We start from the raw sequence: 21,565 nt of genomic DNA, 5'->3' as shown, positions 1-21,565 counted from the left end.
GGGGCGGGATTCACGAGGGCCGGTCTGTGAGGGGCCACTGGAGTGCGGACCTCCAGCGGTCTTGGAGCTTTCAGCGGTGTTTCTCTCCCTGAAAATGTCCTTCCGTCTCTCATGGGTCATCATGTCTTGGTGAGGACGGACAATACAACGACGGTGGCGTATATCAACCGACAGGGCGGGTTACGCTCCCGTCAGTTGCATATGCTGGCACGCAAACTGATCCTGTGGAGCTGCGGTCGTCTCCTCTCCCTGAGAGCGACGCACGTCCCGGGAGCCCTGAACACAGGCGCAGACCTGTTGTCCAGGGGTGCACCAGTATACGGGGAGTGGGCTCTACACCCGGAGATTGTGGAACAGATATGGGCCCGTTACGGTTGAGCCACGGTGGATCTGTACGCGTCAAGAGAGAACGTGCAATGCGCGCTGTTTTACTCTCTGCGCAGCACGACTGCTCCCCTCGGCGTAGACGCACTAGCGCACGCCTGGCCGCACGAGCTTCTCTACGCGTTCCCTCCGCTAGCCTTGATACCCCCCACTCTGTCCAGAGTGAGGGAGCACGGCCACGCACTGATTTTGATAGCTCCGCATTGGCCTGCGATGCACTGGCTGGCGGAGATCTATCGGCTGCTGTGCGCTCAGCCCTGGCGGCTCCCACTGCGCAGGGACCTGCTGTCACAGGGGGGAGGGACGGTTTTCCACCCGCACCCAGAACGCATGGCGCTGTGGGCTTGGCCCCTGAGTGGCTCAATCTGTCAGCTGTGGGGCTCTCACAGCGTGTGATTTCCACTATACAAAGTGCTCGAGCCTCCTCCACTAGGTCTCTGTATGACTGTAAGTGGAGAGTGTTTGAGGGTTGGTGTCACAGAAACGGCCACATTCCTTTTCAGTGTCCGGTAGGGGTGATATTGTCATTCTTGCAGGACCTGATTGACAAACGAAAGGCTTTCTCCACAGTTAAAGTGTACTTGGCTGCTATCGCGGCCTGTCACGTGGGTTTTGGGAAGCAAACAGCGAGCCAGCACCCACTGGTTTGCCGTTTCATGAAGGGAGCGCACAGGCTTCTCCCCGTGTCCAGACCACTGGTGCCACCGTGGGATCTGGCTGTGGTTCTAGAGGGGCTTAAAGGTCCTCCTTTTGAGCCACTGGAGGGAGCGGACTTGAAACAGGTGTCTCTCAAGACAGTGTTGTTGCTGGCCCTGGCTTCAGCTAAACGGGTTAGTGACATCCATGCGCTTTCGGTGCATCCGTCATGCGCTCAGCTCTTCCCGGGGGATGTAAGGATGATTTTGAAGCCCAACCCGGCCTTCGTACCGAAGGTGGTGGGCTCATGTTCTCCTATCGACCTCGTGGCCTTTGCTGCCTCTCTAGGAGATCAGCGGTCGCGTGTGTTGTGTCCAGTCCGTGCGGTGCGCACTTCCACAACGGGGGGCTTCAGGAGGAGCGATCAGCTGTTCGTCTCCTGGGCTAATCCTCATAAGGGGAAACCTATCACAAAGCAGCGCCTATCCCACTGGGTGGTGGAGGCGATTGCTTTGGCCTATACGAGTCAGGGTTTGCAGCCACCTGTGGGTCTGCGAGCGCTCTCGACTCAGGGCTTGGCCCCATCCTGGGCCTTATTCAGGGGAGTTTCTGTTCAGGACATTTGTGCTGCAGCGAGTTGGTCCTCGCCTCTCACTTTTGTCCGTTTCTATATGTTGGACGTCTCTGCTCCGTGCGTGGCACGGGCGGTTTTGCTGTCCTGATTGAGAACAGAGCATTTTTTCCCTGCGGGTTGGTGGACGCTTGATAAGCTTGTCTGGCAATACGGGAGCAACCATATCCCATAGTGAGACATTGAACGAAATATTAATTATGAAAGAGAACAAAACTGGCTTTCTGGAATACACCCGTGGAAGAAGCAATACACCCGTGGAAGAAGCTTGAGTGTCAGTTCCCAACCACCTTAACACACAAATGTTGATTTGGAGAAACAAACTTTTGGGGGAGCTTCACAGTGAAGAAATGGTTCTTTAATAATATTAATGAAAGAATGCCTCTTCAATAATAAACAAATACCTCTTCAATAATAAAAGAACGTTGCTCTCAATTGTTAATTAGGAGCCGGTCCCCACACACTGCACAACAGGTGACCTAAATTACCCTTCAATCAACTCAGTGGAAATGTGACATTCAGCTGAAATTAATTGGGAAATTATCAAAGAATGAGGTGCTTCTTGAAATGAATGACTGTGTGCGGGTTCACTCATTACTCACTATATACAGTTCTCCATGTTGTAGTTCCATCTGAATGTAAAGTTAGAATTATAGTGCCCTATATAGTGGATTCAATGTATCCCACAATTCATCTTCAAAATGATTGTCACTAACTGAACATTATATACCATCAAGCATTGGGCTGAAGAAATAAATGACAGACAGAAAAAAATAGAGAGAAAAAGCAGAGTGATTGAGACAAATCCATGTAAATAAAATCCTCCCTTTCACAATAAAAGCCCTTGTGATATACATAGCATTACTGTTTAACAGAGGTTCATAGATGTACTCACAGCACAATGCAACTCAACAAAATAGCTTACAATATCTCCATGAAATTATGTCTGCATTCATTACAGACATGTTTTAATTATGTGACAGCAGCAACATTATTACCAGAGAAGAGAAAATTACCCGAGTAGGTTGCAGATCTCAATATATGGTCCTCTACAGAGTCCTCTGTATTTTGGGCTCAACCTATAAGAGATAATTTGTTTTTATTTCACTTCTAGTCCGCAGTGGCTACCAGACCTTCCATTCAATACAATGTAAACCCATCTGATTCATTTTTAGACACTTTGAGAAAATGATCTGGGAGAGTCTCTTAAGCCCCCCCCCCCTTAAATCCCACATAAGGGGGGAGGAGACTTTCAACAGGGAGACGAACGTATTTTTGTATCATTTTTAATTTATGTGTCTTCCATACATATTTTAAGCCCCACCATGATGTTTTTCCTAAACTTAACTAGGTGGTGGTGGTGTTGCCAAGTGTTTTTGTTTGAATGCGACTAGAGTGGAGCCATTGGTTCATGTTCTGGGCTCCCAGAGTCTCAGAAAGTGACACCAATATTCCTGACCGAGCATTAGTTGGCAAGAGAATGTGTTCGACAGAAACGAGCCCAGAGAGCTGTGATATTATCAGACTCTAAGATGTATCACAGGGGGCCAGAAAGCCAGTGTGGAAGTGGGTCGAGTGGAAGACGGAAGGATGATTGAAAGAACATTGCAGCAGCGTATGCTCCAAAAGACGGACTTTGACAAGGTGACTTTGACTCTGAGAGATTCCCACTTACCTTCTTAGCATTTCTGATTACCTGTTGAATAGCAGAGATTTCCTGCATTGCTGTGTGATAAAGAAAGTTCCACCTCAAGCGCCGCCTCTCACTTTCTACAGAGAGAGGCTGCTTGCCCTCAGAGTTTTCTGCAAAATACCAGACATTCTGCAGTGCTAAATTAAACAGGAGTCATTTTAAATTCATGGCGCTCTGGAGGGGAGAAGTGAACAAATGCAGTCATTAAGACATATGTTGCAGTGTTCGCTGGACCACAGGGGGTGAAGGGTGTCTGTGAGATTTGGGTAGACATTTACGAATGATAGATATGTGATTTCTGCAGGATGCATCTGCTAAGCTGTAAATGGAATATATATCTAAAAGTGTTTCCTGAAGCGGAAGAACATTAGTTGAAGAGCCCTGCGTTGTAATGACAACTGTGCAGTGCTTTTGTTTTAACGTGCATGATTGAGGGGTCACAGGAAAGCTTGACGTAGAGCATCATTAAGAAATCCCTGAGAAGCAGGAGTGGTAGGAGAGTGAGAAGGAAACACACACACACACACAACTCTCTGACGAGAAGTCTTTTGGACTCGCTTACCATGTGGTTTCTGAGTGCTAGCAATGGGAACAGGCCGTCTTGCATCTTACAGGCATTGTGAGTCTCTGGCTGGGAAGGAGGAACAATGTGCACTTTTCGCTGAGTTCATGTTTTCCATCTGAGCCAAATATTTTACAAAGTGGGCAACGACCTTCAATCTGCCTTGGCTGACCTACCTCATACAGCCATGCTGCAAGCGTATGACATGACTATGGCTATAATGGATATACACTATATTGCCAAAAGTATTCACTCACCCATCCAAATAATTGAAATTAGGTGTTCCAATCACTTCCATGGCCACAGGTGTACAAAAGCAAGCACCTAGGCATGCAGACTGTTTCTACAAACATTTGTGAGAGAATGGGTCACTCTCAGTGAATTCCAGCGTGGTACTGTGATAGGATGCCACCTGTGCAACAAGTCCAGTCATGAAATTCCCTTGCTCCTAAATATTCCACAGTCGAATCATGCTTCTCAATCTGACAATCTGATGGATGAGTTTGGCGGTACCCAGGACAACGGTACTTGTCTGACTGCATTGTGCCACGTGTAAAGTTTGGTGGAGGGGGATTATGGTATGGGGTTGTTTTTCAGGAGCTGGGCTTGGCCCCTTAGTTCCAGCGAAAGGAACTCTGAATGCTTCAGCATACCAAGAAATGGACAATTCCCTGCTCCCTTCTTTGTGGAACAGTTTGGGGATGGCCCCTTCATGTTCCAACATGACTGTGCACCAGTGCACAAAGCAAGGTCCATAAAGACATGGATGAGTGAGTTTGGTGTGGATGAACTTGACTGGCCTGCACAAGAATCCTGACCTCAACCCGATAGAACACCTATGGGATGAATTAGAGTGGAGACTGAGAGCCAGGCCTTCCCGTCCAACATCAGTGTGTGACCTCACAAATACGATTCTGGAAGAATGGTCAAAAACTCCCATAAACACACTCCTAAACCTTGTGGAAAGCCTTCCTATAAGAGTTGAAGCTGTTATAGCTGCAAAGGGTTGACTGACATTATATTGAACCCTATGGATTAAGAATGGGATGTCACTTAAGTTCATATGCGAGTCAAGACAGATATAGATATGCAATATAGTGTATGAGCGCGTGCCCATAAAAGAGGCACCGTTTGCAGCATTTGACCAATCACAAACATGGATCAGTCTACGGGCAGCAGAGCGGCATATTTCACGTACGAGGAGCGAACCATAATCTAACAGAAATACGAAGAAGTAAAATATAATACAGGCAAAAAGCAACAGTTTCATCTGCCAAATGCAGGAAGGACAGCTGGCAAAAACTCACCGACTGTGTGAATGCGTAAGTCGTATTAAGAGTATTAATAGTCGTATAATATGACTGCCCCTTCATAAGGGCACTACCTGATCTGACCGATTCAATCGTTTTTCAAGTGCGCTGATGGCTTAGTGGTAGAGTTGGAGCGGCCCTCTTTTAAAGCATGTTGTCCCTCTCTCTCACCCCTTTTAAATCTCACGCTGTCCTCCTGTAATAAAAGGCTGAAAAATAACGTTAAAAAATTAAAATGTTGCTTAGATATATTCTTATAGCGTGGTGTATGACAATATCAGCCAAATTCTTTCAGCTGCAATCCCGGCGGTGTAAAACGGACTTGGGAACATATAAAATAAATATAAAAACTTAATTCAAAGTGGTAAGTAGGCTGTACGCTGACACAGATAAGTCGTTCCCTCCAATGAGACTCTGTATCTCTCAAAATAGGTTTTTATCATCTTAAGAACATAGCCAGAGTCCGCCCGTTTCTCTCCCAGGCCAGTACGAAGGTGCTGATGCATGCTTTTATTTCCTGTCGTTTAGATTATTGTAATGCCCTGCTCTCTGGTCTTCCCAAAAAGAGTACTGTAAATCTCCAACTTCTACAGAATTCAGCCGCACGCGTGCTGACGAGGACCAGAGGGCGGGAACACATTACACCAGTTTTAAAATCGCTGCATTGGCTCCCCGTACGCTTCAGGATCGATTTTAAGGTTCTTTTACTGGTTTTTAAATGTCTTAATGGCCTTGCACCCTCTTACTTATCTGAACTGCTTTTACCATATCAACCCTCGCGGACCTTGAGGTCCTCTGGCACCGGCCTTTTATCGATACCAAAACCAAAAACCAAAACCCATGGTGAGGCAGCTTTCAGCCACTACGTCCCCCACCTGTGGAACAGCCTGCCGGAGAACCTCAGGTCTGCAGAGACTGTTGACATTTTTAAAGGCAGGTTAAAGACACACCTTTTTAATCAGGCTTTTAACTAATATTTGCATTTTTATTCCATTCTTATGTAGTCATATTTTATGTCGTTCCTCTAGCCTATTTTTTACGATATTAATCTTAAATAATTTAATTTGTTTTATTTACCTATGGTACAATTTATTTTCTTTCTTATCTTACCTATTCTTATCCTTTTAACCGTTCACTTCATTTATTTATCTTTTGTCATGGTTTTTATTCTATCTAATGTCTTTAGTTTTTAAGGTTTTACTCCAGAGTTTCCTCAGGGGGGTCCTCCACGCTGGGAGCTGAGTCCGGGCTGCTGCTGGGGGTGCTGTCCTCGGGTCCCTTCGGCCTGACCAGCTGTTGTCTGTCAGGGTCGGAGGGCCTTGGCACTGGCGCCCCCCGTGGCACGGTCTGTGAATCCTCCCAGCGTGGATGGCCCCAATGACGGCGCTTCCTCAATTCTCAGTGCCTTGCCATGTCTCCCTGTTGCCGGTATTGTGCATGTGTGTGTATGTGGGTGCGTGGGTGTGTGGGTGTGTGTATGGAGGGTGGGAGGTGTCTACTTTATTGTTTTTATTTTTGTGTAAAGCACTTTGTGCTGCGCACTCAGTGTATGAAAAGTGCTTTATAAATAAAGATTGATTGATTGATTGATATAAAACATCATCAGGGAAAGAAAGGGTTTTGCCGGTCTCTGAACACTCTAGCTTTCCTAAGAAGGCCTCTCACGATCCACCGAGCTTCTTCTTTTTTTATATCCACGCACTAAGCTCCACGGGATCTTTCACAAATGCTGATGCCATTTTCCAGAAGAGCTGATTGGTCAGTAGGCGGTGCTTTTCTACACATTGATCTCTTATCAGGAACATAACCTGCTCCAAAGCAGGTTAGCTCTGCAGCGTAAGTTACTATGGCGATGTACCCCGGTAAGAAGTGAACCAGCGTCGTAGGACGGAAAAACCGGAGTTAACGCTCAAGTTACCTCGCTAAGCCCAAATCATACTTCTTAGTACAGGCCTCAGGTCTCTCTTGGAAAAGAGATTTTAAATCTCAATGAGACTTTTACCTGGTTAAGTTGAGCAGCGAGGCGACACACAATACAAACACTAGTAAACATAAAGACCACAAGCAAAACCACGAGGAAGCCGGGTAAATCTCAAATCTATAATAATGTCTGAGGGCAAATAGCAGACTACTACCCAATGAGATGGAAGTGTCTGGCAGCATGGTGGAGAAAAGCCCAGGCTTTTATTGCCATCTTGATTAGGTGAGTGGGAACAGGTTTACCTTATTAGCGGCAGCAGCAGAAGCCAACCACGCCCCCTGCCACGCCCCCTACCTCACACATGCCTTGCAGGAGGGAATGAACAGGAAGGGAAAGGGGAGAGAGAACAAACACAAAACCTATAACAAAACCAGAAACACAAGAGAATCTTCAAAAAACAGATGACATCTTTTGAAATCAAGATATGTTGTGCCGTAGGATGCCAGAATAGGAATGACATTTTTTTTCAAAAATGTTCATAGAATACCGTCATTGACAAAGCTCTTTGAAGCAAACAGCACACATTAAACAGGTCATTTTACATCAGTTATCTCCACTGTTTATCACACACAATGATAAATTGATGATATAGTTATTAACTATAAATAAATACTAGACTATAAAAAAATACAGTAATATTCTCAGTAGGTTTTTTATCATGGTAAACACTGATCAACCATAGCAACATTATGTTGGCAGAAGTAGCATGTAAACAGTGTAGCAAGCTAATGTTCTAAGAGCATTCATATTGTAATATAATATGAGTGACATGACTTACTTTCCACTTTCACAGAGCACAAACTTAGCTAAGCCTTGGGATGCATAATGTTATTTGTGTTCCAATGTATTGCAATGTAACACAAAAAACGTATTTGACAAATCTGTACTGAATGTCTTGGACCGGAAAGTGCAACATTTTGTATGAATACTGTATTTTTCCACAACATATGAAGATGTGTGTCCAATATGTTTTCGTCGGTCACCTATATCTATTGGCAAATAGCGCCATATCTGACTTGCATGGCATCTTTGCCTCATGTTCCTCCCTAGAAAGGCTTTGGATGTCTCTTTTGTCTTTCTCCTGCTGAATGTCTTTTACAGTCATTTGTGGATGGAGATTTAAATTACCTCAAACTACCTCTGTGTGTCCTTTGGCAGAAACTTGAAAAAACAAACCTCGCCATTGTTAAAGATGCACTTATTTGCTATTTCGAGGAGCTGCATACAAAACAGGGTGATCTCAATTGTGTCTAATTTTTTGCCGGACCCGCAGGCCAGCCGACAGACCCTTACTGGCTTGGTGAGTGAGTGACCCCCCCATTGATGAAACACACATGCATGAGTGTTGAGCAGTGGCTGCAGAGGAAGGTTAAAGCTGTTGAGCTTCTTGCTGAAATATAAAACAGTTAATAAAAGCTGGACTTTGTAGGTCCATCCACTACAGGGACTGAATCAAACCCTTTATAAACCCTGGACAGTTTTCCTTCCCATTTATTGGAGAGGCGTGTGCAAAGGTGATAAAAGTGCTAAGCTTCGTCTCATTTAATTGTATGCTTCAGGGATCTGGGAGCTTCACATTGAACAAATTAGCTTTCAGAATAACATTTTTACTTACTAACTCTTCGGTTTTGGACATTTTGTACACTTCATACAAATATGAAGTGTGTGTGTGTATGTGTGTGTGTGTGTGTGACTGTGCTGTAAGTTCTCGGTATGAATGGTTTTATTAGTTAAAGTGCTTCCTAGTAAATGTTTTCTGGGTATTACAAGTAGGGGGCGCACTGATTTCACACGTCACAGTGCATTTTCAGGTGTTAAGGAATACCACAGCATACGGGAAAAAAGCGTTTGTCTAACCATAGAAATAGAATAGGTGTAGAGTGGACATTGAACTGTTTTCAGTGGTCATGTGACTAGCACAAAATAAAATGGAACTTAGTAGTTAGTGATATTGTTGTTATGATGACAATGCACATGGTGCTTGTTAGCTTGTCCTTCTGCAGAGCAGCGTATAGACCCAGCTATGCCTCTGTATTCTGTAACCATCCATCCGTCATCTACCGCTTTGCTGGCCTGGAGCAGAGCCACTGCGCTTTCATGAAGTTCTCCAGGTACTGGCAAAGTTGTCCTTTTGCTCTTGAGGGTGTATCTGGTAGGGGTCTGGTCAAAGACATTTAGAAACGAGTTCAACCTCAAAATCTCTGCCACTTCAGCTTTGGAGAGTGCAGTTATCGTTCGGTTAAGCCCAACCAGGTACCCTGCCAAGGCATCAACTACCTCCCATCCAGCAATCCCTATGGCATCACACCTAGTGTCCTGTTACAAGAATTGAAGCAATAAAACCAATTTTAAACATCTGATACTATAAAGAAGCCCACATTTCTAATGGTGAAACATTACCAGAGCTGGAGTGACGAGCCCACTGTCCTCAAATGGGGTGAGGACAGGCATGGCATCACTCTCCTCAAATGGGGAGTGGACAGGACTTGCAGAGGCATCACTATCCACAAATGGGGTCATGGGATCTGACCCGGGCCTGGGGCACTGCTTCCAAATTCCTAAGGTGATTAATAAATTAATACATCTATCTTTTAAAGGTTTGTTGTGTCTGTTCTATATTAAAAATGAACTGTTTATTAGTTCTCCAATATGTTTTTGATGTCTGATATACTATTGACATAATATAACCTGCAATGTGAGGTCATGAGCCTGTTGTACGGTCACATCAGGACATTCATCCTCAAGGTCTTCATCCATGACCTCTGGCAGGATGTCACCAATACCAATCTGCTGGTTCAGAAGATCTCCTCTGTTGGACTGTGCCAGAAGATAGGTCTGATCATCATCATCAACAGCAGACTTTTCTTACCGGTAGGTTTCCCAGGGGGGATAAACTCTGCAAGAAGAGGTCTTCCCAAGACTTTGTTGTTGAGCGCATTTGCGTTGGACATCAAGCAAATGTCAAACATCTTTGTCCTGGATGTCTCAGTCATACCAAGTGCTTGTGCTGATCGGTTCAAATTCCACCTTGACACACCCTCAAGCATGTACATCTGAGTGTGCAATGAATTGCTTCTCCACCCTGATGAGACAAAAAAACAGGATCACTGATTACAACAAATTGCAATATTATATCAACATTCAATAGCAAAATATACCATATGTGTGTGAGGTTTTAACATGCCTGGAATGAAAGCACACTGGTTCTTATGAAAGCTTTCCAGAGAGGAGGACCCTCTGCCGCATCTTAGGACATCCAGTGTCTTGTCTCCTTTCTTCAGCCCTGACCCAATGTTAGTGTAAAGCTGCACTCCTGGTGGATCCTGGATGCAGGCAAGGTGCTTTTCCTGTGCAGCCCAGTGCAGTCCACAAGCTGCCACATGGAGTTGAGAAGACTTTTGATGAGGGCACGCGTCTCCTCCACTCCCCGGGTTTCTGCGGCAGTGTTTGGCTAGCTCTTCACAGCTGATGCTCGCCAACACCTGGGCATCTGTTGGCTCATGGTCCTGATGTTTCTGCTTCAGCTCTGCCCGCTAGGCCTCTTTCAGACAACAGACGTCCTGCTTATCCCATTCAAAAATGCAACTGGACAATTTGGAACAGAACGTACCATACAGTGGATGGTGTTCCGTGGTGAGACCTCTGTTGAATCGCCTGATGAAGTGGAACACATCCAACCGCACAGTGGACGTCCATGGCCGAAACCAATGGAGAACTGGGCCCACTCTTGTAAATTCACAAAATCATGAATACATTTTTTGGGGGTTTGTAGTCAGACTGTCACTAACTGCCTTAATTTGGCAAAAAACATCAACATAAATGACAGGTAACCCACCTCTGTCACTGCAACAGTCTCTATCCACATAGATGGCATCTGGATGTGGCTCACCAGCATCCCTGTACCATTGGACGATACCTTGGCACAGGTCATCCAGCCCCCTCGCCGGTCGTGAGGACAGGAGTTGAGTACCTGACCATACTCGTTCCCCACATTGGTCATCCATGTTGCGGTGTCCTCAATGATGTGATGACACCTTTAAGTTCATCAAGGTGACCGACAACATCGTTAGCATGCACTATCTCAAACCACTGGGGCAGGGGACAGAAGGTGGTGGAGGGGGATAAACAGCCTGGGTCTGCTTCAGGCAGGATCTCTTGTGAATTTCACAATCTGTGAAATAGTCACGAGTCTAGGATCTCCTAGCCCACTCCTCACTGTGTGCCTCTTGAAAGGCCTGCTGCAAATAACTGGAGCTATTCCCTGCTGTTCTGGGATGCAAAAGTGTCCAGTGCCAAATGTGTTGTTAACACAGGTGGGAATTTGTTGCAGTTAGAGGAGTCGAGCTGCTTTAAAATGTCACTACTCTGACAGAAAGTTTGCACTGGTATGCACTGGCTGTACCTTGGGTAATCTATCCCTATTAAATAGTACTCAGAATCCACATTGATGACCTCTCTGACCTTGGTGTAAATGCCAGAGTGGTGCATCTTTCGATTGCATTGAGTGCATTTCAGAGGGATGTTCCACATGCGCATTGGTGCCCACAGAAACATCCTCTGCCGAAAGTAATCATGTGGGTTTGGAGGTGCCACAGATCTGGTTGGGCTTGGGGGATGGTGCCAATTCTGGCTGACATCCTGTCTCAGCAGCCCACTCGCTTCGTAGAGGATGTGGGCAATCCACTCCCGGTCACCTAGCTTGATGGCCCGGAGGAATGGCTTTGATAAAAACCTAACCCAGCTTACCTCTGGAGAGCGCAGGGGGACTGGGAGCCCTGGTGCTGCTTGAGGAGGAGCAGAAGCAGGGGCAGGAAGAAGTGGTGTGCCACTTTGAGTCGCTGATGCCAGCGGCTGCACTGGCCTTTGGTGTGCCTGGTGTATCTGCTACTCTACTGCTGTTGACCTGCACTGCCTGTGGACCTGCAGCGGTCCCTGCCTGCTGTCCTGACTGGGGGAAACAACATTTTGTATTTAGTCTCTAAATCCTCTTATCTTCTAAATCAAACAATACTCTGCATCAAAACAAGTCACTTGGAGAGTCAAGCACATACAACGAAGAACCAGCCATGGGAAACAGCTGTAGAGGAAGCATTTTTCGATATCAAAGCATTTAGAATCTTGATTAGCGCAGTTCTTCAAAGAGTGCTGTGGCATCTGATGACGTCTCATATGTTAACTTTAGACCAAAATTAGCAGCGACATGAACACGGACCACGTCTTGACATGTACACAAAATTGAGCATCTCTGTTCTAGTTTAGTTTGATGGACACAAGACAGACCCACAAAAGACACTTAAAAGCGTTCAGTAAAGAAAATCAACATAGCGTTTGATCAGTGGTATCCCTTTTCATGGTTTTGTGACCGTCTTATCAAACTTCACAAAACACATCCAACGTTTGTCACAGCAGAAGTATTTACTAACACACCACATACTTACCATACGATTACACTTCAGTGATTTGCATAATGTTAGTAGGTTCTACTTACTTTTAGTGTCAAGGGATATTCGCCGCCAGTAAATAAAGTTACCTGAGAATGAACTGTACTGTAGCCTATCATCTCCGGCTCACCTATCAGAACACTATGCGCCGAGAGACAGGCAATAGACAAAATCTGATTGGAGCGGCAACTGTTTCGAAGCATATGATTGGCTCTTTTGCCCAGTGTTATGCACTTCCTCTTTTTGTGTTAATAGTGTACTAAGTTGTGTTTCTGCTTTATTAGTACCTCAGGTTGCCTGGCTGTTTCTGGACCCTGATTGGCTGATTAAAGGCTCCTGGCCCAAGCTGCACCATGTTGGCCTAATGAGGCCTCAGATTATAAAAAGAGCTGTGCCCTCACAGTCTGGCTCTCTCTCACTCGCCTCTTAGACTGGTGGCAGCAGTCTGGTGTTTTGGTTCGGTTTGATACATTACATAATTTTCTTGATGTAGTTTTCATTTTCATTTAATCTTGCTTTGTTTGGGAAGGATGGGCTGGCATTACTGTTTTCGTGGCTTTGTTTCAAGTTTAGTTCATCATTTAGGGAGTTTAGAGTCTTTGGTCCGACAGCCCACTGTGTGGTTGGCCAGAGCACCCGTTATTCTTATTTTCACCAGCCCATCTAACCCTTTTGTCGTTTTTGTCCAGGTTTAGTTCTTTTGTTAGGACAATACATTATTTGTGGCTTTTGAACCTGGTTGTGTCCTTATGTTATTGGCCTTTGTGGAGTTTTGATTTGGTGGCCGCAACACCCAGCTCTTGTTAGGGGTTGTTAGGATTTGGTTAGGAATTGTTAGGACTTGTTTTGACAACATTCAAAATCTGACCGAGTGCCCTCGATCCCAGACTTGCCGACTGGGACTTTAATAGAACATTGTCCAACATCTGTTCTTTTGTTGCCATGAGAATCTTACCGGTAGGTTTTCCTGGGGGCTGAAACGCTGGCAGAAGTGCACTTCCCAAAACATTGTTGCTGAGGGCGTTCACACTGAACATTAGATGAACATCATAAATCCTTGTTTGTGACGTAACACTCATATTCAGAGCCTGCTGAGCCCGATTAATGTTCCATCTGGACACCCCCTCATGCATATACATTTGTGTATGCAGAGTATTACATCTCCACCCTGGCAAGACAAAGTATTGGTGACAACAAAAAAAAAAAGAATGTTAAGACAACTTGCATTAACATTTAGTCAATTAACAGACACTTGTATCCAAAGCAACTCACAAGGGAGACCTAACATTCAAAATACATTGCAACAGGGACCTTAGTGGATAATAAATACACGTTAATACTTAATACACAGCTTAATACAGAGATGTAATTTAAAAAAAAATTCAAATGTTTAGTATTTCAACTTGCCTGGGATGAAACAGCATTGATGCTTATGAAAAGCTTTTTAGTGATCTACAGAATACATTAGCAAATACATCTCATACTTCTGAACACGAATGAAAACAAGTTACACATTCTTTTACTTTTACCTTCTTGGTGGAGTCCAGCTTCAAGATTCTGCCATAAGTTGAGGTGATTACACCTTTCAATTCGTTCAGGTGGCCAAGAACCTCATTTGTGTTTCAAACCACTGAGCCAGGGGCAGATGAAACACTGCATGAAAAGTCGGATTTTCGTCCCTGTAAACGCCCGGAAATCTCCCTAATTTTCGGGAGTTAACGACAGTTTACAGGCTGCGAACGCCGCGTTCGTCTGTGCCGAAAACCACAGCGAAGGCTCTAATTAGCATATGAATAGCAGCGAAACCGCGCCTGGCCAGAGATGGCTTGAATAGCCTCACTCAGGATTGGATGAAACCACTAGTTTTAAACAAGTATAATCGCTCGTGATTGGTTGGCAGATCTGGTCATTATAAAAGTAAACCCCACCCCCGTTGGCAGATGTGTTACTATTGGTCACACTGGGTCTTTTAAACAAGAATAATCACTAGTGATTGGTTAGCAGATCTATCACTATATATATACATATATATATATATATATATATATACATATATATTTATACATATATATACACACACATATATTTATTTTTATTTATTTATATATTTATAAATATAAATATGAATGAATTTATTGAGGAAAGGAAAAATTGCCAGGAGGAAGTATTCAAAGAAAGAGCTTTATTGACAACACAACACACAACTGTACAAATTTACCCACACAACAAACAAATGAACTGGCGACATTCTGTCCGAATTTGGTAAATTTTACAGCCGCCTGCGGTGCGTGGCCCTGTACTTGGGAGTCTTCTCTAATCGCGACTGTAGAGTCGCACAGAGCTCGGTGAGCTCCTGGCTGTCGCACAATCCATCCAGACACCCCGCCAACGACGCCGTCCTCCTCATCAGACATCATGTCTGTGGTGGCGCACTTCCAACGGTCCGCCTCATCGCCAGCAAGCACACTCCGTCTCGCTTCCAGCAGCTGTAAAACAATCAATAAAGACAATCAGTACTGCGCGATGCACTGCGCATGGACACAACACATCTATTAATGCACCTGAAAAATAGGTTTAGGTAGGTTTGGTCACATTGACCAAAAACGGATCTAATAAATCTAATAAGTCTTACCCTCTTTCTCCTGGAACGACTCCGAGCTGACGTCTTCACAGCTTCCGCCTGCGATGCGAGATCAGGCTGTGTGTGCTTACAGGCAGCTGGAAAACAATTAAATGAGTGGTATGAATAAGAAAACTTAAGTCACAGTAAAATTAAAACAAGGAAGAAGAAAACAGTAAAAGTTACTTACACACAATGGCGTCACTATCAGCGTCATAGAAATCCGGTGTTGGGACCTCACTAGAAGGACTACACAATGCGGCCTACAGAAGCCTACAAAGCCTACACAGGACAAAGGGACAAAGGGACAAAGGGGATTAAAAAACTACACCGCCATTTTAGTTTCACATCTCACCCAGGTGAGAGATGCGACGCCACCCAACTGGTGCCTATTGGCTGACAATCTTCAGGGAACCCCGGGGGGTCCCCTGGAGCGGCCTGAGCTTTATAAACCGAAGCCGCCTGGAGAACGCTCTCTTACTCACTCTTACTCCGACTCCTACTCTGGCGTCTCTTCCTACAACCGGCGCAACACCACGTTGCAACGGGAGGCGACCCCCTCCTGCAGCGCACCGCTGCAACAAGAGGAACCAAGCCGGTTCCTGCCTTCCAGCTACCAGACGCTGTCTGAAGTAAGCTGACTAAATCGCCAAGCCGCGATTATATCACCGCTCGTGGAAGGAGGAAACACCAACTGTTTTCTTTATTTGAGTTTGATCAACGAGAGGAAACCCGCTCCGCTCTCGTCTGGACGAAGCCGACTCAGCACGTCCCCGCTGACGCCGGGGACTCACGAACTACCGCCGTTACGGAACGCCGTCATCGTCTTACGCAACGATACCAGTAAGAGGCTATCAGTCTGGGCAGAGACACAAGTGATAGTGTAGGATATGCTTGTAATTCTTGTTAATGTGTTTTAAGTTCTGATCGCGGACCGCCGAGTCCGTTGGTTCATGTGCTGCTGTATTTGAATACTGATCGTGTACCCACGCAGCTGGGTTGATTTCTGTAACAGTGTTTTCGACTAACCTCCGCCATATTCGCAAGCTCAGAAAGCCTCTACTATCAGTTAAAAGACCGGTCTCGCGGAATAAACGCCAGTTCATTCACGCGAGCCCGTGTGATAGTGGCACGGCTTCTGGGCCTCTGAATATCGCTCGCGTATTTTCTCTCTCTTTGTTTGTGTCCCGCTAACACACACACACATACACGCCGCACACACGTGTCCTAAGCCAGCTGTTCCCGGCGGACGCTAGGGACATAGCTACATCTGGTGGCTACATACGGCTATCTCTCTCTCTCTCTCTCTCTCTTTCTCTCGCTACTCCATCGGACGCCAGTGGCTCCGCCCCTGAACGCTGCGAGGAATAGTTCCATCTGGTGGCCGCCCATAGCCATCTCTCCATCTCTCTCTCTCTCTCTCTCTCTCGACACGCACGCACACACACGCACACGCACGCACACACAAACGCACACACACACTCCACGTGTGTCTCTCCCTTTGTTTAAGCTTAGCTTTGTGTGTTAGGTAGTTAGGTAATAAGGCTTTGTTAATTGCAGTGTTACTGATTGTGATCATTATTACTGATTTTAATAAATCTTATTATGTTATAACTAGCGGTCTCTTGTGCTTGTTGTGTATATGTCACTGGATAACAGCAGGTTGTGAAGGCTAGTGCTTGAATTTCACGCCCTTCTTAATTGTTAGATTGTTTTTATGCTTCCATGCCAATGATCATGATGATTGGCATGTGAGTATAAAACCTTTATATTGAGACTGAATACAGTTTTAGGTTATCTTTTCCCTGATCCCAGGGTGGTGCCCCGTTTATTCATGATTATATCATGATAATATATTAAATATAATTATTAATACCGATAATCATATTGATATTGATAGTTAACTGTTGATAACTAAATCTGCTCCTGCTACAACCCCAACACCGGACTTGCGGACAAAGCTCCGAGCAAGTAAGAGGTCACCGCTTCGTTATGAGGCGAGGTTCGTCTGTGAAAACAAAATGAACAGTTAAGATCGGTATCTACTGTTAACGCATCTATTTCCTTATACAGCAGAATGAAAGCATATTCTTTAAATCTTACCCTTGCTCCGGTTCGTAGCGCCTACAATTCGTCTCCGAGTTGTGAAGACGGCGTACTGCTTCCTGTAAAAGACCAACAACATACACTTAACAAAGCAACTTAACGTTACACTGGTTCCTCTCTCTTGTTCTTTTACAAGGCTACTATGCTACTTTTAGCTTGGACTATTAGCTTTTAAGCTACTTTTAGCTTGGGCTTGCTTTGCTAATTTTAGCTTAGCTAGCAGTCACCGAACATATTCTTACCGCAATCATCCTGAGAGTCTGCAGCAGTCCTGGGACATCCTCAGAGTCTCCAGCAGTCCTGGATATAAGAATTATAACATTTAAACCACATTTTCTTAAGTGAAGCCTCTCAGAGCAGCATCCCTCCTGCCGGTGAACGTGAACGTCTCCTCATCGTTCCCCCCACTGAATGAGGCGCCCGGTGTCTGCATCCGTCCCTTTAACGGACAACGGTGCACGGCGTTATTAATCACCGTTAGTAAATATATAACCACGGTTTAACATAAGCACTATATTATTAGTTAACGTCGGTAAAAACGGCACATTTGCCGCTTTGGTTACGCTCGCTAACCTCTATGGTAAATTACCGTCAGTAGGCTAGCCGGCTGGCAGGACCTTCGATTCGTAACGTTAACGTACAATGCCAACAACAATAAAGTAACGTTCATTATCAATACGATTTAAAAGTCAGCTGGAAACATAAAAGTCACGTTACAGTATACTTACATGTGTACGCGGTTTGTGTCGGGCTGTCGCCAGAATCACCGCAGTCGTCCGCCATTATCCAAAACTTGTGAAGTCAGACGAGCCGCAATGCATTTTGGGAAGTTGAGTAGATTTAGCAAGGTCCGCTGTATACTCTGAAATTCTTGCCAATGCAGTATACATCCGGGCATTTCTCGCGTACACAAATTCACATACTATTGTATGTGAACGCACTACGTACTCAAATTTACGTCACAATTAAGTACGAGTGGGACGTTAGTATGGCATTTCTAACACAGCCGAGATCTATGATCTATGAACCCATCCTTGACCCTCTAGCAGAACTACGACCAGCCATTATAAAGCAGTTTATAGTTGTTAATGTTGTGTCAAAAGGTACTGCAGTTTCCTGGCTTCATCCCCATCCGGACAGACATTTTTATGGAAAGCCAATAGAAGTTTGGAGCTTGCAGGGAACAGACACGTCATACCCAGCATCATTTCTGCCTGTTGAGCGCATTGCTGGGAGATGTGTGGTTAACACATCCACTGTGCATTTAAGCACAGAAAGGGTCACTGTAGTCATGCCACTATGCACAGTGGTTGAGCTCTAGGAGACTGTGATGTTGTTTGCATGAATGTACATTTTACCTTTGTGGCAAAGCCTGATTAAAAGTAATTGTTGAAGCAAATTGTTTTGTGTATCTTTGAATGAAGATGAAATGAAGTTATATCTTTGAATGAAGATGAAATGAAGTTAACACCTTTCAGAAAAATGTCGCCTGGGGGAAAACTCCCCCTGCTACCCTGATTTGCATTTGTATAGCTCACAGCATTTTCATTTACATGTTAAAGCCTCCCCTAGGATTACGGGGAGGGGGGTCATGGGGGGACAACTGCCAAGCAAGGCCCACGTCAATTCCCGGCAATTTACGTCAGTTTTCGGTGTTTCCTGCAAATTGCCGTTTGCAGTCGTAAACCTGAACTTCCACAGGAATTTACAGGGCCGGTAACTGACGAAAATCCCACTTTTCATGCAGTGAAAGAAGGTGGGTGGCTCTTGGTATACAGGTTTGGACTGGGTGAGGGCACACAACTTTTTATGGACCTAACAATCAGTGAAATAGTTGATTGTCTGCCTTGCCCACTCCTTGGTGTGTACCTCCTGCAAGACTTGCTGTAGAAAGCTGGAGCTGTTCCCTACTGTGCGTGGTCGCAACATTGTGACACACCTCCTGTCCAATGCCTGCTGTGGTGTTAGGACAGCTGAAAATGTGTTACGCTGGGAGGGATCCAGCTGCTGCATGATCTCACCACTCCAAGGGCAGACAGGGTTTGTGCAGTTACTGCACCTGGGATAGTCTCCACCAACCAGATAATATCTGGAGTTCACATATATCACCTGTCTCACTTTTGGGTATATTCCAGAGTGGTGCATCCACATCCTCATTGGAGCCCACAGGAACATCCGCTGCCTGAAATACTGGAGTGGATCTGGAGGTGAGGTGGATCTAGTGGGGCTTGGAGGATGGTACCAGTTCTGTGTGAGGTTCTGCCTAAACTGTCCTGTTCCATCATACAGAATGTGTGCGATCCACTCCTGGTCGGCCTGATTGATAACTTTTAAGAGCTACTTAGGCAGACTACTCACTTGGTTCACTAGAGGAGGCCCGCAGAGTGAGTGTGTGTTGTTGTGATGCCGCCAGTGACGTCTCTTGGGCTGTGGGAGGTGCAGGAACAGGGACGGGAACAACTGGTGGGTAGCTACGTTGCAGTGGCGTCTGTGTTGTGTGTTGCTCTGTTGGAGCCGGAACATCTGTGGGTTCGATTGGACAGCTCTAAAGGTGAACACTCTCTATGTGCTGGTGACAGTCCAACAGCTCCCCAGGTCGTTGCACCACACTGCTCACATTTCTCCTGGACGTGGTAGTCTGACAGGTGCTGCGAGTAGTCCTCACTCACCACCTCCCAACTACACAGTGAGCACTTGACAGACTTCCCCTTGCTCATCCTGCAGAGAGCTGGGGCTTTCTGACCTACACCTGCCCTGTCCTGTGAACCTGTATATTGTACAGCTGCTGCACTCGTGCTGGCAGGTTCACCCTGAGCTCTCCCAGCTGCTGCAGCTGCACTGGCCTGGCCTGTAAGACACATAGGTAGAAAGACAGACAACAGAGAGACAGACAGACAGTCAACAGACAGACAGACAACAGAGAGACAGACAGACAGCAGAGCTGTATGTCATCAGAACCATTTTTTCCAAAATAACAGACACTCGAACTGAAAACAGTACCAGCATTTGCTGACATTACATTAATTAACACATTACAATTACAGCTGGTAACAAAGCTGGTAACAAAGTAACAATGACTAAAAACTGCTCTTCCATTGTGCCAGGGTCAGTCCTGAGGCTGGACAGTACCACTGCTCCTTCAGCTGGGTGTGTCCAGTCCTTTTATGTTTCTCCTGGCCACACTCCTTGCATGTGTAGTGGTAGTGCTCCTTCACCAGCCTTTTCCTTGGTGGTTCGCCCCTAGCCACTAGCTCCTCATCTTCCTGGGCAGCTTTATGGCGTCTCCAGGCACGTTGCCTTGCCTACAAGACAAACATTCATTATTTTATGCATGTGAGCCTATCCCCCTAAGGTAACAAGCATGCAGGTGGAGGTTTTTCTTGATGTTCAATCTTTATATACTGCCTTCACTGTATGGGAAAGGTGGTGTTGTTAACCGGCACCAAAACCAAGTTGGTCTGGTCCAGGACAACCCTGCTGTCCTCCCTGTGTCTTTTGGCCTGTTACGTGCTTGCTCAAATTCTTTTGCAAGTCTGAGGCAAACACACTCACTGACCCTGTGTAATTCAGGGTCCTGGGCTGCTTGGCCGTGAGTCATGTATAGTCTGTGGGAGAGAAAGATGATCTGGACTGTGAACAAGGATGTTAAGTCATGAAGAACCAGGTAGCAATGTCAAGAGGGATTGCAAAAAAAGGCAGAGGTTTTTGCTGGCTGACTGAATCCTCGCGAGACTTCTCTGACGGTAAGCGCTTTGCGTCATTTCCTGTTTCTCCGTGATAGTCACTACAGGCTGTGTTTTTCTCTCTACTACCGCCAAGTTTAAACTAAGCACACGCTATCCCTGCTTCAGCAGACACATCGCTCACTCTCTGAGTTGCCTCGCTAAATTTGCTGTTGTTTACGCGCCATCTCTGCTAGCTACTTTAGCGCAACAGCTAGCCTAGCGGCTACGATGACTTCTCTGTTTCCCTGTCCTCCTTCTCTTCTCTCCTGCCCGATGTGTCTGATGTTCAGCTACTACTCTGCCTCCTTTACTGATAACGGTACATGTAATAAATGTAGTTCACTTTTTGCTTTGGAGGCGAGGATAAATTATTTGGAAGCGCGGCTCCGCACCAACAATCCTCCATCGGCTGCTGCTGTAACCAGCCAGCTGATGCTAGCTGTACACGGTGCGGACCGACATAGCGTAGCAGCTAG

General features: G+C 45.6%; 1 long non-coding RNA gene across 1 annotated transcript in view; it reads right to left on the bottom strand.

Moving 5' to 3' along the window:
• The window catches only part of LOC311028995, a 386,496-nt gene extending 368,339 nt beyond the window's left edge, over positions 1-18,157 (bottom strand). The window contains exon 1 of the long non-coding RNA XR_014598821.1: positions 18,093-18,157. This is a non-coding gene — a long non-coding RNA (uncharacterized lncRNA). The remainder of the gene's footprint in view (positions 1-18,092) is intronic.
• Positions 18,158-21,565: the final 3,408 nt, after the last annotated feature.

This window comes from Eutrigla gurnardus, assembly GCF_963514095.1.
Source record: "Eutrigla gurnardus genome assembly, chromosome: 18".
Taxonomy (NCBI): Eukaryota; Metazoa; Chordata; class Actinopteri; order Perciformes; family Triglidae; genus Eutrigla; species Eutrigla gurnardus.
The sequence above is the reverse complement of the archived record's forward strand: the minus strand, read 5'-3'. Positions and strand labels throughout refer to the sequence as shown.